This window comes from Neophocaena asiaeorientalis, unplaced genomic scaffold (assembly GCF_003031525.2).
Source record: "Neophocaena asiaeorientalis asiaeorientalis breed wild unplaced genomic scaffold, Neophocaena_asiaeorientalis_V1.1 scaffold59, whole genome shotgun sequence".
Classification (NCBI taxonomy): Eukaryota; Metazoa; Chordata; class Mammalia; order Artiodactyla; family Phocoenidae; genus Neophocaena; species Neophocaena asiaeorientalis.
The window spans coordinates 17,500,362-17,512,762 of record NW_020174268.1 but is presented as its reverse complement, the minus strand read 5'-3'; the positions used below and the strand labels follow the sequence as shown (position 1 = coordinate 17,512,762).

The following is a 12,401-nucleotide window of genomic DNA, read 5'->3' as shown; positions in this document are numbered from 1 at the left end:
ATTAGAGAGTCTTTACGTCTCTGGACGGCATTTCCATCACTAGGGAGGCCACGCTTTATCAGGACACATGCCCGGTTTTGTGTGCAGAAACACGTTACAACAGAAATGTGTGTTCCGTCAGGAGCTCCGAGCTCCTCTGACACATACCTTAGCCAGACTTATTCTCCAGGATGTAAAGAAAACAAAGTTCTCTCCCTGGTTCACAGCGACATGAAACCGAGCAACGTACAAACTCTGGGGGGAGGGTCCAGGGGGAGACTCGTCACCTCGGCCCTCCAGTGCAGGGTCCACGAACCTGAGCCCCACAGGGGCCCGGTCCTGAGCGGGGAGGCTTCATCAAGCCGTGCGCATGTGAACTGTGGGCACTTCACCTGGGCCTTGACGACCGTTACCAAACTGGCTCTCCAATCTCAAATGGAAAAGAAATGTCTTAAATACATTTCCCCTAAGACAGGACTCAGACTAACTCTCAGAACATTGCCTCTTCAATTCTCTAGGCCTCTAAGGCATCCTGAAAGGTCAGTTCGTTTTCGGTGGCTCCTTCTAGAAACGTCCTCTTTCAAAATGCCCCAGGACACCTGGCATCTGGAACCAGAGCAGGCAGGGGGTTCCTGCCAGGCTGATCTAATTCCGCTGCACAGTCAGACCGTTATTCTTCCGTGTACTCAGTTACTCACTCAACAAACCCTAACACACCCAGGCAGCGCACCGATTTACCCGTGAGCCTGCGCCTACCTCAATCCCCAAACGCCTGTAATTTCCTCCCTTCCCCCAGTCTTCCCACCGTCACAAGCAACTCTGAAAAAACCCGGAATTTCCAGAAAATGCACTGGTTCAAAAGTAAAGAAGGTGTGAAAAATCAGGGACAGTTTCCCAAAACTGAGCTGAAGAAGAGACTCTTGGGGAGCTGGGGTCCACTGGAAACCAGCACTGCTCTACACGACACCAGCTCTTCGCCAGACACACACACGAGGTCATTTCGTCCTCACCAGAAACCAGCACAGGTTTAGGAAAAACGAAGTGGTTCACAGGTGATTCAAAAGCTGGGAGAGAGAAACTTGTAGCTCCGTGTTTCTGTGCTATGCATTGTGCAGGACATACGTGAATTTTAAGGTTCACCTCCCACCTTTCAGCAGGTCACACCCTGACCTGCCTGGGAGACGAAGCTCAGGCCCACTGCGCCACAGGCCCACTTGAGTCCTGGCCAGACTGCACAGGTGAGGCTGGGCCGGGGTGTGGGGAGCTTGACCGGCCAGGGCCGTGCACCTAGGAAAGTCACGGGTGGGCAGCTGAGGGGTTCACACTCGAGATGTAAAAGTTTCGTGCAGAGGAAGGGCATCAACAACCTACACCGGGAGGATTAATCAGGTCTCGTGCAGGACAGACTAGAGGGTAACGGCCTTCTGTACTTGGGTAGCAAATCGATATGTTCGCCTTTGAGCAGGGTATTTTAATCCAACTAATGAAGCCCCTTTGCGCAAGCAAATGCTACATTCTTTCATATGTACCAGCATTTGTTCCCCGTCCCTGTTTTCTCCCCTCAGAGCCCTGAACTATTCCCAGCACCCACGCCCTGGTTACCATGGGGATTATCTGCGCGGGGTGGGGTGCGCCCTGCAGGAATAACCCGTAGTAGGAAATGCATGTTTTATGATGGGTCTTGCTGGCATACTGGCAGCCTACTTTCACTGGTGACCATAACTTCAGACACTCACCCCCAAGAGAAGAGCATTTACAATTTGAAAGAAACACCACGGCCTCCCTCGTGGCTCACCACCTCACCTGTTTTCCTGCCACAAGGTTTCCTCTCACATCACACACTTAGAGGACACGTCCAGCGGGTGGTAACAGAACGCCTCCGTTACAGAGAACGTGATGCCGTTTAGCCCAAGTCACTGTGAGGCATCGGAAGCAAAGGGCCAGTTGCACGAGGGCCTGTGAATACCGGAATGCAGGACCGAGTGACCGAAGGCCAGGAGAGAGTGGACCAGAGGATAAGGCTGAGCCCGAGACAGAGAAAGCAGCCCAGAGCGCTGGACACGAGACCAGAGCTGGCCGGTGGCGCTGAGTGGGAAGGGGCTGTTTTCCTGCACGTCAGATGGACCGTGTGTACACCATATGTCACAGGCAGAGCCCCCAGCTCTGCTGTAATGGACGCTCCAGTGCAATAACCTTAAGGACAGGCTGTCCCTCCAGAATGTCACCCGAACGTGACCCCAGGGCCTCGCCATAAGCCAACGTTCAATATCCGGACTACAGTGAACTGAAATTCTCCCTTCTCTGGTCCCCACTTAATGACACTTAGAACCCACATCATCAGAGAACGAGGAAACACAGCACAGACTTCTCCTAACATTTTTAAGGAGTTCTTAAAGGCTGAAAATAGAAGTTGCAACTTATGCCCCAAATAATGCTCTCTACGTGCCCCACTGCACAGAAAGACCCACGAAGAGGGCGCCTGCCTTCTTTCTAGAAATTCACAGCCGCATCAGTCACCTGAGACTCAGGGTCACATCTTCCTATACAAAAATGGGACAAAGCCACCACTGGGTTCTAAAGCAGCTCACAAAAAGCAGTTTAACCCGAAACGTTCCTGAAGTGCATCCGAGCTCTCTGGAGCTGCCCACTGCCCAGCGGGGTCAGTGAGGGCACAGGGACACCGACGTGGGTTGGGAGAATAAATGGATCCTGTAGAAGTTGTGATCCTTTAATAGATGTAAAGTCATGGGTCATTATGGAAAAACGAGAGGAGCAAAACAATTTTTCACCAAAATGAATATCAAATGGGAGCACATTTAATCCCTCCTCTCAGGGCAAGGAAAGGTGATCTGCGGTGGACGGTGTCTAAGGTGGCCCGTGGCCCACACCCCCTGGTGGGAGTGGGGTGGGAGCTGGGGCTTGCCTCTCCCAGCAGAACCTGGCAAAGGGGAGGGATGTCACCCCACAATTATGTGACACTATTTAAGGCTCTGTCTTACCAGCTTGAGGAAGTGAGTGGCCATACTGGGAAAACCCAAGCGGCAGTCAATGGGGCCTCCAAGTCAGCCAGCGAGAGACTGGGGCCCTAAGTCCCCAAACCACGAGGACACGGATTTGGCCAACAACCCAAGGAAGCCCGGACACAGATCCCATCCCCAGCTGAGCCTTCAGCTGAGAACCAGGTCCTGGTCCACAGCCTGACTCGCTAGCTAAGCCACGCTCTGACTCCCGACCAGATGAACCAGGAGAAGACAGATGTCTTAGGCCCCTAAGCCTGCGGTGTGTGTGCAGTGACAGCTGACTAATCCATGGTCCAGACAGCCATGAGGTAACAAGTGAGTCTGCATTCACTTTCTCTTTAAACCTTCAAGGACCCAAAAACCAGAGCCCAACGTTTCTTTAACTTTCTCTGCTTCAGTGATGGAGTTAACCTTTAATTCACCTGAAACTATTTTTTCTTGATTAAGGCGGAATGATTTGAAAGGAATTTCCTCTTTCTGGAAGAATGGTGTACATTAAATAGCTATTATTTCACTTTTAAAAAACGGTGTTTCTACCCTGTGCCCCTCTTTTAGGACTTGCAGGAGCTACAAAGATAGGCAATAGGCTGTCCCTGCTCTCAGGGTGCTCGCAGCCGGGAGAAAAGACCAAATTAGCCATCCATCCATCCAGCAAGTATCTATCGGACGGACACCTGCTGTATGCCTCTCCCTTCCCTGTGCTACAGGGAAAGAACCAAGTTCCCTGCTCTCCTGGCAGGAGAAGACAATACAACAAACCAAAGAGCACAAACAGGCGGCAGAGACCCGAGCCCTCTGGAGACACGTCACCTCCGCTACCACCTGGCACCTGGCCTCTTCACTCAGGAAGGGCGCCGTCACGGTGTGGCCGGTGGGCTGTGAAGTCCCCTGATTCAGACACGGTTCAGGACCTGCCCGAGCACTAGGAACCATCCAGGGCTTCCCCAGACACCTCATCACGGCCCTGCCGACCCGAGAAGCCAGCAACCGAGGCTCTTCACTCAAATGTGAACACTCCCCGCAGCCTGGGTACCAGGTAACAGAGGAAGGGGCTCTAGGAGAGGCTGAGCAGCAGAGAGGAGGGGATGCAGCGTGAACAGCTCTCACTTAAGCACTTCTACTAAACAGGTGCTGAAAAGGAGCAGGAGAGACCAGGCTACTCAAGGCTCACGATGGGACGCGCTCCCACTTCCCTGCCGCACGGATCAAACCTGACTCTTCGGGGAAGTGCGCCCGGGAACCTGTGCTTCTGACATTCACAAGCTGCAACGGCCTCGCAAACAAGGTGCTCACTCACTCACAGCATCCACCTCTCGGGAAGGAGGAGCCGGGGAGCCCCGCGCGTCCCTGAGAGGCGCCTCCATGTGGCAAAGGTCACGGCTACACGTCCACCAAGCCGCCTGATGAAGGACTCAGAGGGCTGCAGATCCTGATCGTGTGTGCGTTCTTAATACGGCTCCATACTCGGAAGTAACAATATGAACGGCCCCAAATGACTGGAAGATTGCAGGGCGGCGGGGGAGTCAGGTGCAGTTCTTTTACACACACACAGCTGAAAACCCCTTGTGATAAATGAAACAGTGACAATAACGACTGTCTCCACACTCAGCGAACCTGTTTTCTTAACCAAAACCTAAGCAGAGCAATAGCCTTCCAGCATTTTTACAGTAGAATCCTTTCCCCAAACTACACCCAATGCTAAACGCAAATACAAGCATCAGGGGAAGGTGGACCCGCTCTTATGTAAAGGGACAAGGGGTGCTCAGCCCCCCTGCTGGCCTTGACCTTCCCCGCCCTGCTCCTGTGCCCCAGCCCTGCCCAGGACTCCAGGGCTCCAAGGACCGGCCCGAAATACACCGACCTACAGCAGGTCGTTATAGCCCCTAAACCCAAGAACGAGCTACGGGAGAATTCTTAAGGACAAGAGTGACAAGCAGAGGAGTGAGAGGCACAGGAGCAAGACAAGAAGCTTGGGAGCAGAACGGAAAGTGGAAACGGCCCTTGGGAGCAGAACGGAAAGTGGAACCGGCCCTTGACCTTGAGAAACCGCAAAGCCTCCCAGAGTCAAAGGCAGACACGGAGCGGATGCATCACGGCCGAGGCTCTGTGGCCGCCCACGGGGCACAGTCCCTCCAAGGGCTGCAGATCAGGTGGCGCCCGGAGTGAGGGGACATCCTCTCCCCATGGAGCCCTGCACCGAAGGCCTTGCTGTTGCAGGACGTTAAGAGGTCTGTACGAAGCAGAAGTGCAGGTAAGAATTCAAGAACCCATTAGAGTGAAAAGACAAACCTTTCCTGGTGAGTCGATGGGACGGAAGAGCTGGATGGGCGCAGCAGTGAGACATTAAAAAGACAACTTAGGGGGGCTTCCCTGGTGGCGCAGTGGTTGAGAGTCTGCCTGCCAATGCAGGGGACACGGGTTCGAGACCTGCTCCGGGAAGATCCCACATGCCGCAGAGCAACCGGGCCGGTGTGCCACAACTACTGAGCCTGCGTGTCTGGAGCCTGTGCTCCGCAACAAGAGAGGCCGAGATAGTGAGAGGCCCGCGCACCGCAGTGAAGAGTGGCCCCCGCTCGTCACAACTAGAGAAAGCCCTCGCAAAGGAACGAAGACCCAACACAGTCAAAAATGAATAAATAAATAAATTAAAAAAAAAAAAAGACAACTTAGGGCTTAGTTATCAGTTAACTTAAAAAGCCAGTGGTCAGCGAAACCCCTAAATGAGTAACATTCCAGCAAAAAAGAGCAGACTCCCCTGCCGGGGTGCTGACAGGCAGACCGTACCTGGACTATGGCGTGAGGACTGTCACCTTGTCACCCGAGGATCCCTGGGTCCTGGAGCGAAGACGTCTCAGGAGGGACGAGACAGGGCTGCAGGCTCCTGGGAGGCAAGGAAGAGACATTAGACTCCATCTTTTTTGACCCCAGAACCTCCAAGCCTGCGGCCATCGCAGGGAGGAAAGATTCTGTTTAGCTCAGCATCCAGAAGGCAGACGAGGTCCCACCACGGGGACAGAGCAGCACGCGGGGAGCACCGCTAGGGAGAAGACGGGAAACCAGACCAGAGGGCCTCCAAACCAGAGGTTCTACCCCGCCACCGCTACAAACGTGGGTGGGGTCATATCTAAGTAAGGATGACAGCAAAGCATCTTCCAGACAGGCTACGCCCACACATCCAGGACACAGAGGTGGAGCTGTGCGCGCTCTGCGGCCCTGCGAGGGGCCGGCCCGGGGAGCGAGTGCTCTCCTGACGCTGGCATTGAGAGCTGAGGTCAGCAGGGGCAGAAAGCCTCAGCTGCGTCCTCCAGGAAACGCGGGGCTCCAACCTGTGATCGGCCACTCTCCTGTCCTTGCTGGCACGTGCAGTGTCAGGGCACCAGTGCAGAGCACACAGCACTAGTACACCACCCTCGCGGGCCCTGCACAGCCGCCCGCCCGTGACTTCCGACGGGCCACACACCGCTGTGACGTGGGGCGTGCTCTGTCACCACGTGCCGGGGCAGCGGCCTGCAGTCCCAGAAGGAACGAATGCGGTGACGGTCACTCCTCACAGGGGCATCCAGGAAGAACCTCCTGGACGAGTGGCACATAAAGTCCTCTGTTTTCCCAACTGCGGCGTTCCTACTCTACACAGGCTCATGCACCCACCCACCCAGGAGCTGGAGCGGTTTAGCTGAGCTTCCTGCATATGACTCTGCACCTGATGTGAACCCAGGTGCGGATTATTGCCGCGCCAAAAGCTCACGTGAAGATGCTCATCAACAGCTCAAGCTGCGTCACTTCGACGCAGCAAAGCAGGTTTCCAGCGGCTGCAGCCAACCGTTCCACCCCACCAACACCTTCTGTATATTCATTCTGTGCTAATGTTTCAGTCTTTGCCACTTCCCACTTTGAAAATGTCCAAACCTACATGAAAGTTAATGCACATATTTACACACTTTGCATCTACATTTGCCAATATTTAACATTTTGCCACATCTGCTCTATCGTTATGTAAACATACACTTTTCTCACGAACCATCTGATACTGAGCTGTAATAGCTAATATGACACGGCCTCTAAGTACTTTGGTAACTCCCAAGGATGAAACTCACCCACATAACTGTAACGTCACTTGTTAGAAACCGAATATTCATTCAGTAGCTTCTAAAACACAGCCCACGATCAAATGTCCAAAACCAACAACATACTGGCATTTGTCTGTCATGGGCCAAGTACCACAAGAGCAGTGAGAGAAACGAAGATGAGTTAAGGCCCAGGTTCACAGCCCAGGGGGAGATGGACACACAGATCCTTCCTGGGAGCTGGGCACAAAGGGGGAGCTGACTCACACGCGAGTCTCTGTCTTGGCAGAAGAGAAAGTGATGGCTCCACCTGAAGACCTCAGGAAAGGTCTCTGCAATTTGGGGCTTTTCAGAGGATGAGGTTACCCAACTCACACGCAGAGAGCGGGAACGGAACACAAAAACGGAGAGGCTAGAATATGACAGCCAGAACAATGCCGCCCAACCCCAAAATGTCCAAAGCCTACCTCTGGGAACTTGTGACTACGTCAGGTTACATGACAGGGAGGTTGCAGAAGGAACGAAGGTGCTCATCAGCTGACCTTGGATGAGACGCTCCCGGGGTGGGTCTGATATGTAATCCCCAGGGTCCCTGAAGGGTGGGGGAGGGGGCGGGCAGCCTCTAGAAGCCCACAAAGGCAAGGAACTGGATTCTCTCGAGAGCCCTAAGAAAGGAACACACCCTCCCAACACCTGGACGTGAGCCCAGTGAGACCTATTCTGGACTTCTGACCTGCAGAACTGAAGACTAATATTAGGTTGGCCAAAAAGTAAGGTGTTAATGGAACATCCCAAACGAACTTTTTGGCCAACCCAGTAAATTTGTGTTGTTTCAAAGCCTTTTTTTTTTTCACGTAGAGGCTTGAAACAAGGCTGGAAACTGTCAAAGTGCTCTGGGCTGGGGCCGAGTCATCCAGTCCAGCTGCCAAGAACCATGATAGGATCTGTATTTTAGGAAGAAAGCCCCAGAATGAACGGAACAGAATCCGGAAGGAAAACAACTGGCGATGCTTGTTGTCAAGGACAGAATTTGAGCTTTCAAGCAAAAATCCTAGAACTGTGGAAAACCGGTACCTGTCACCAAGATCTCAGTCGACAGCTTCCCCAAACTTAGAGTTTTCTGAAGACTTCGGTGGTGATGTTAACAAATGTGTTTCTAGAAAACACATACGATGAAATCTGTCAACGCTTAGATCTGGATCATTCAGTGAAACAGTCACATCCACCGAAACAGAATCACAGATGGGTAAAAGATTGATTAAGTACAAAATAGACCCATTTCAGAGTACAAAAAGCTCACGGATATGGTTTCAGACTCCACGGGGTACCAGCTACCACCTGTGGAGTTTTTGTGCGGTACCAAAAAATCTCCACAATCACCTGAAAAGGCCACTAAAGTACTCTTCCTCTTCCAAGTACAGATCTGCGGCCACATTTTCTTTATGTATTTCAACTAAAACAATACATCAAAACTGAATGAGGTATAATCAGACATAAGAACAAAGTGGCCTTCTGTCAAGCCAAACATTAAAGAGATTTGTAAATATGGAAAACACCACCACTCTTATTAAACTCTTGTTTTGGAAACTAGTTGTTTTCCATAAAAATGTTTTCCGTAACAAATGTTACTTGTTAATGTCAAATCGTTTATTGTTATGGTTACTTTTTGCAGGACTAATACGTAAGTATTTTAAGTTGTTCTGAATTTTAATTTGTAATGTGATACATACAACCCACATAAGCGAAAGTTCTGTGGAGTTCTCAACAATTCTTTTTAAATTTTTTTAATTTATTCACTTTATACTTATTTTATTTATTTTATTTTTTGCTGCGTTGGGTCTCCGTTGCTGCGCGCGGGCTTTCTCTAGTTGTGGTGAGCGGGGGCTACCCTTTGTTGTGGTGCGCGGGCTTCTCATTGCGGTGGCTTCTCTTGCTGCGGAGCAGGGGCTCTAGGCGCCTGGGCTTCAGTAGCTGTCGCACGTGGGCTCAAGAGTGCAGGCTTCGTTGTCCCGCGGCATGTGGGATCTTGCCAGACCAGGGCTCGAACCCTTGTCCCCTGCACTGGCAGGCGGACTCTCAACCACTGCGCCACCAGGGAAGCCCCTCAATAATCTTTGAGAGTGAAAAGCATCCTGAGATCAAACAGCTCGAGGACCGCTGCTTTAGGGATGCCGCACGGCGTGGACTCAGCCAGGCTGACCCAGGCCCCATCAGCAGAGCTGCCCTCCTGCTTGCTTAGGCAGGACGAGGCAGCCTGAGAGGAAGCCTCGTCCTGCTCACATTTCCCTGTCATGGTAGCAAAGCAGTTAATGCCAAACTTAAGTGCTAAAGAAAGGCCTGCCGTACATTAAACCAGGCTGAACCCACCAGGATTAGTGGGATTGGAATGCATAGTAATAAAACTCATTAGCACTGCTTTTCTTTAATCCAAGAATGTTTCAACCGATTTGTTCTACTTCGGATTTGAAATTTCACTTGTTAAAAACAGGGTAGTGAGAATGCTACAACCACCTCATACCTAAAGAATGTGATTTCACTCCTTTCTTAAGTACAGCAAGCAGCATTCCAACACCACCCTTGCCGGGCCTCCAAGGGCACAGACACTGCACAGGTGTGACCGTGACACCACGTGGCTCTGTGTAACAGGGGACACCCACACACTGATGGGAAATACATACATAAAATAACCCGAAAACGTCAGCCAACGTACTTCCACTGAATAATTTCCACTGAATAATTCCAAAGGAATCAGGTCTTCCCATCAAGTACATTGATAGCAACTACTAAACAGGTTTTCGGCTTTATTAAACACAATGCCCAACTTTGGGGCGGCTTAAATAGCTGCTTTGCCTTTGAATGAGTTTGTGTATTGTTCTTCATGCCACAAATGTCTTTGAGTGCCAGATACATTTCTAGAAACCAGAGATGCAGCGGTGAACTAGCTAGACCAAAATCCTGCCTCGGCACAATTTACATTCTGCGACTAGGAACACGTCTTTGAAAAATAAGGATGCATGAAATATCAACAGGAGGTAGCACGCTTCTGAGCTCCTAAAGCAATTCCATGAAATTATTAGAAATAAGATGAGCCCCCCCATTATACGAGCGAATGCTCCAGCCCATGAGAAGGTGAGATATGAAGGTCATTGTAAGGAACGAAGCTACAAGAACAGAGTTCAACGCAGCTAGGGGAATTCTGTTAAGTCTTCTGACTGCAACCAAGCACTGTGGCAAGAACAGAGCTCCCTGGCTGGCCTCGAGCCCCTGGAACAGACAAGGACCTCAAGGGGATGCATGGGGGGTTGGAAGCCTGGAAGGAGGGCATCTGTAGTTTGAAAAAACAAATATTTTAATTAAATTTTTTCTTTGGTATGAATAGTTTTGAAATTTCAGCACGAGATTTTTGTTTGTTAAAAGGGAGCATGGACTCAGAGGCTGACGAGTACCGCGAAGAAGTTAATATCCTTCCTGTTCAAGGAAAGAGGGGAACGATGGACTCAAAACCTGAGTGGGGGAGAGAGGCCTCCAGGCATCACCCAAGGATCCAAAACTGTCCTCAGAGACGCTCGCACTTGGTTCCCCTTTCCGTTATGACCCTGCAGGATGGGCGCCATGGGGCTGCATCAAGAACTGACATCACGGCAGCTGCTCCTGCCTTGCGCCGAGAGCTGGTGACCCCGACATGGCCTTCCAGACCACCAGGACCTGGGAGCAATCCCCTCTGTCCTGAGCCTTCCAGTCTTGAAGCTCTGCATTTGGCATTTATCCAGAAAGGAGCCGACTGTCGTAGACTGAAAAAATACACTCACGAGGGGCCGACCTGGCCGGTACCAGAAACCACAGTACTTTTACACATCGTGTCCCCAGCCTTCCCCGCGACCCACACCTCCTGCCGCCCAGGGCTCTATGACGGCAGGCCATGCTCTTGTTCACAGGTGCTCAGTGAGAAAGGACTGGCTTCCACCTGAGGACAGGGGGCTCGTGATGACGGGGGGTCTTACAGCTATTACTAAATCCGTTCCCCAGAATGGATTCCAGCGTCCACTGAGAATATGACTATATCACCTCTTCCTGCAATTTCCATTGTCCACCCTGTTTCCACCTTTACTGGGGACCAACACCAGTTTCTGTCCACCCGCTAAGGCAGCAATAACATTTAAACATAAAAGCTGTTTGAAAGACCTCACAATATATATAGCCACCTGTGGTTCTACAATGCTTATTAGGGGGGAAAAAAGTTACAAACTCTAAAGGAAATGTGGTCAAAGAAGTAACAGCAAGATATTAATCCCACTCCCAACCCTTCAACAATTAACATTACTCCCGCCAGTTCTGCACCAAGGAAAAGACCACAATTTGATAGATCGTCCTTCCTTTGAGACACAAGATACTCCACGACAAGGACACTGAATCCTTCTCGGCTGTGCGCTGCAGCAGGCCAGGCGAGGCCGTGCTGCCCACGGGCGTCAATCTCCCGGGGAGGCTCAAGGAGGGAGGGGGCATCCAGAGAGCCTGGGGGCTGTAGGGCAGTGGTTCTCAACTGGGGGTGATTTTGCCCCCCAAGGACCACTTGGCCATGTCTGGAGACAACTTTGTCGTCGCAGCTGACGGAGGGTGGTGCTGGCACGTAGCGGGCAGAGGCCAGGGACACTGCTGGACATCCTCCAGCGCCAGCACAGTCCCCACCAACGGAAGGGTGCAGAGCGCCGAGGTGGGGGGAACCTGCCGTGCTGTGCAGAGCTGTGAGCGAAGTGCTCCACAGATGTGGTTTTTTAATAAGTGAACTGGTTTTTAAAATATTTTAAAGTAATGTTTTACTCTTAAAAAACCTACAAATGATGCCTGCGATTAAACATGTATTCATAAGAAAGCAAAACGTTGTCACCACGTCGCTGGAAAACCCTCGATGTCCCCAAACCAGGGCTGAGAATTACTAAGAGGCAAGCAGACAAAGGAAAAGGTACAAGATGAAGAAAACGTGCCGAGGACTAAGACGAGCTGCGCTTCTTAATCCAGGTTCTAAGAGTGAAGCAGACCCTGAAGTTCTGCGGGAGCTCGTTCACCCTGCGTCACGTGGACATGCTCAAAAGTCCGTGGGGACGGGACCAACGGCGGGGGCCCCCTGAGCGAGAAAGGAACCAGGCACCCGCCACGCGGTCCCGTCAACGCTTCATAGGTGCGGGGCGGGGCTCAGGACAGGTTAAGTACCTCGAGCGGCTGTCAGGCTCCACCGCCGCCCTTGTTATGCTGTGCCAGTGTCTGCGTGGGGAGGACGCCCAGACTCTGCGGTTCTGGAGGAGCACAAAGAGGGGGCGCGGTCCGCATGCAAGGATGGCGG

General features: G+C 51.7%; 1 protein-coding gene across 1 annotated transcript in view; it reads right to left on the bottom strand.

Annotated features, from left to right (window-relative positions):
- SLC7A1 (solute carrier family 7 member 1) overlaps window positions 1–12,401 on the bottom strand; it is a 63,755-nt gene that overhangs the window by 23,382 nt on the left and 27,972 nt on the right. The window contains exon 2 of the mRNA XM_024755428.1: window positions 5,784–5,880. The gene's annotated coding sequence lies outside the window, so the exon portion shown is untranslated. The remainder of the gene's footprint in view (window positions 1–5,783; window positions 5,881–12,401) is intronic.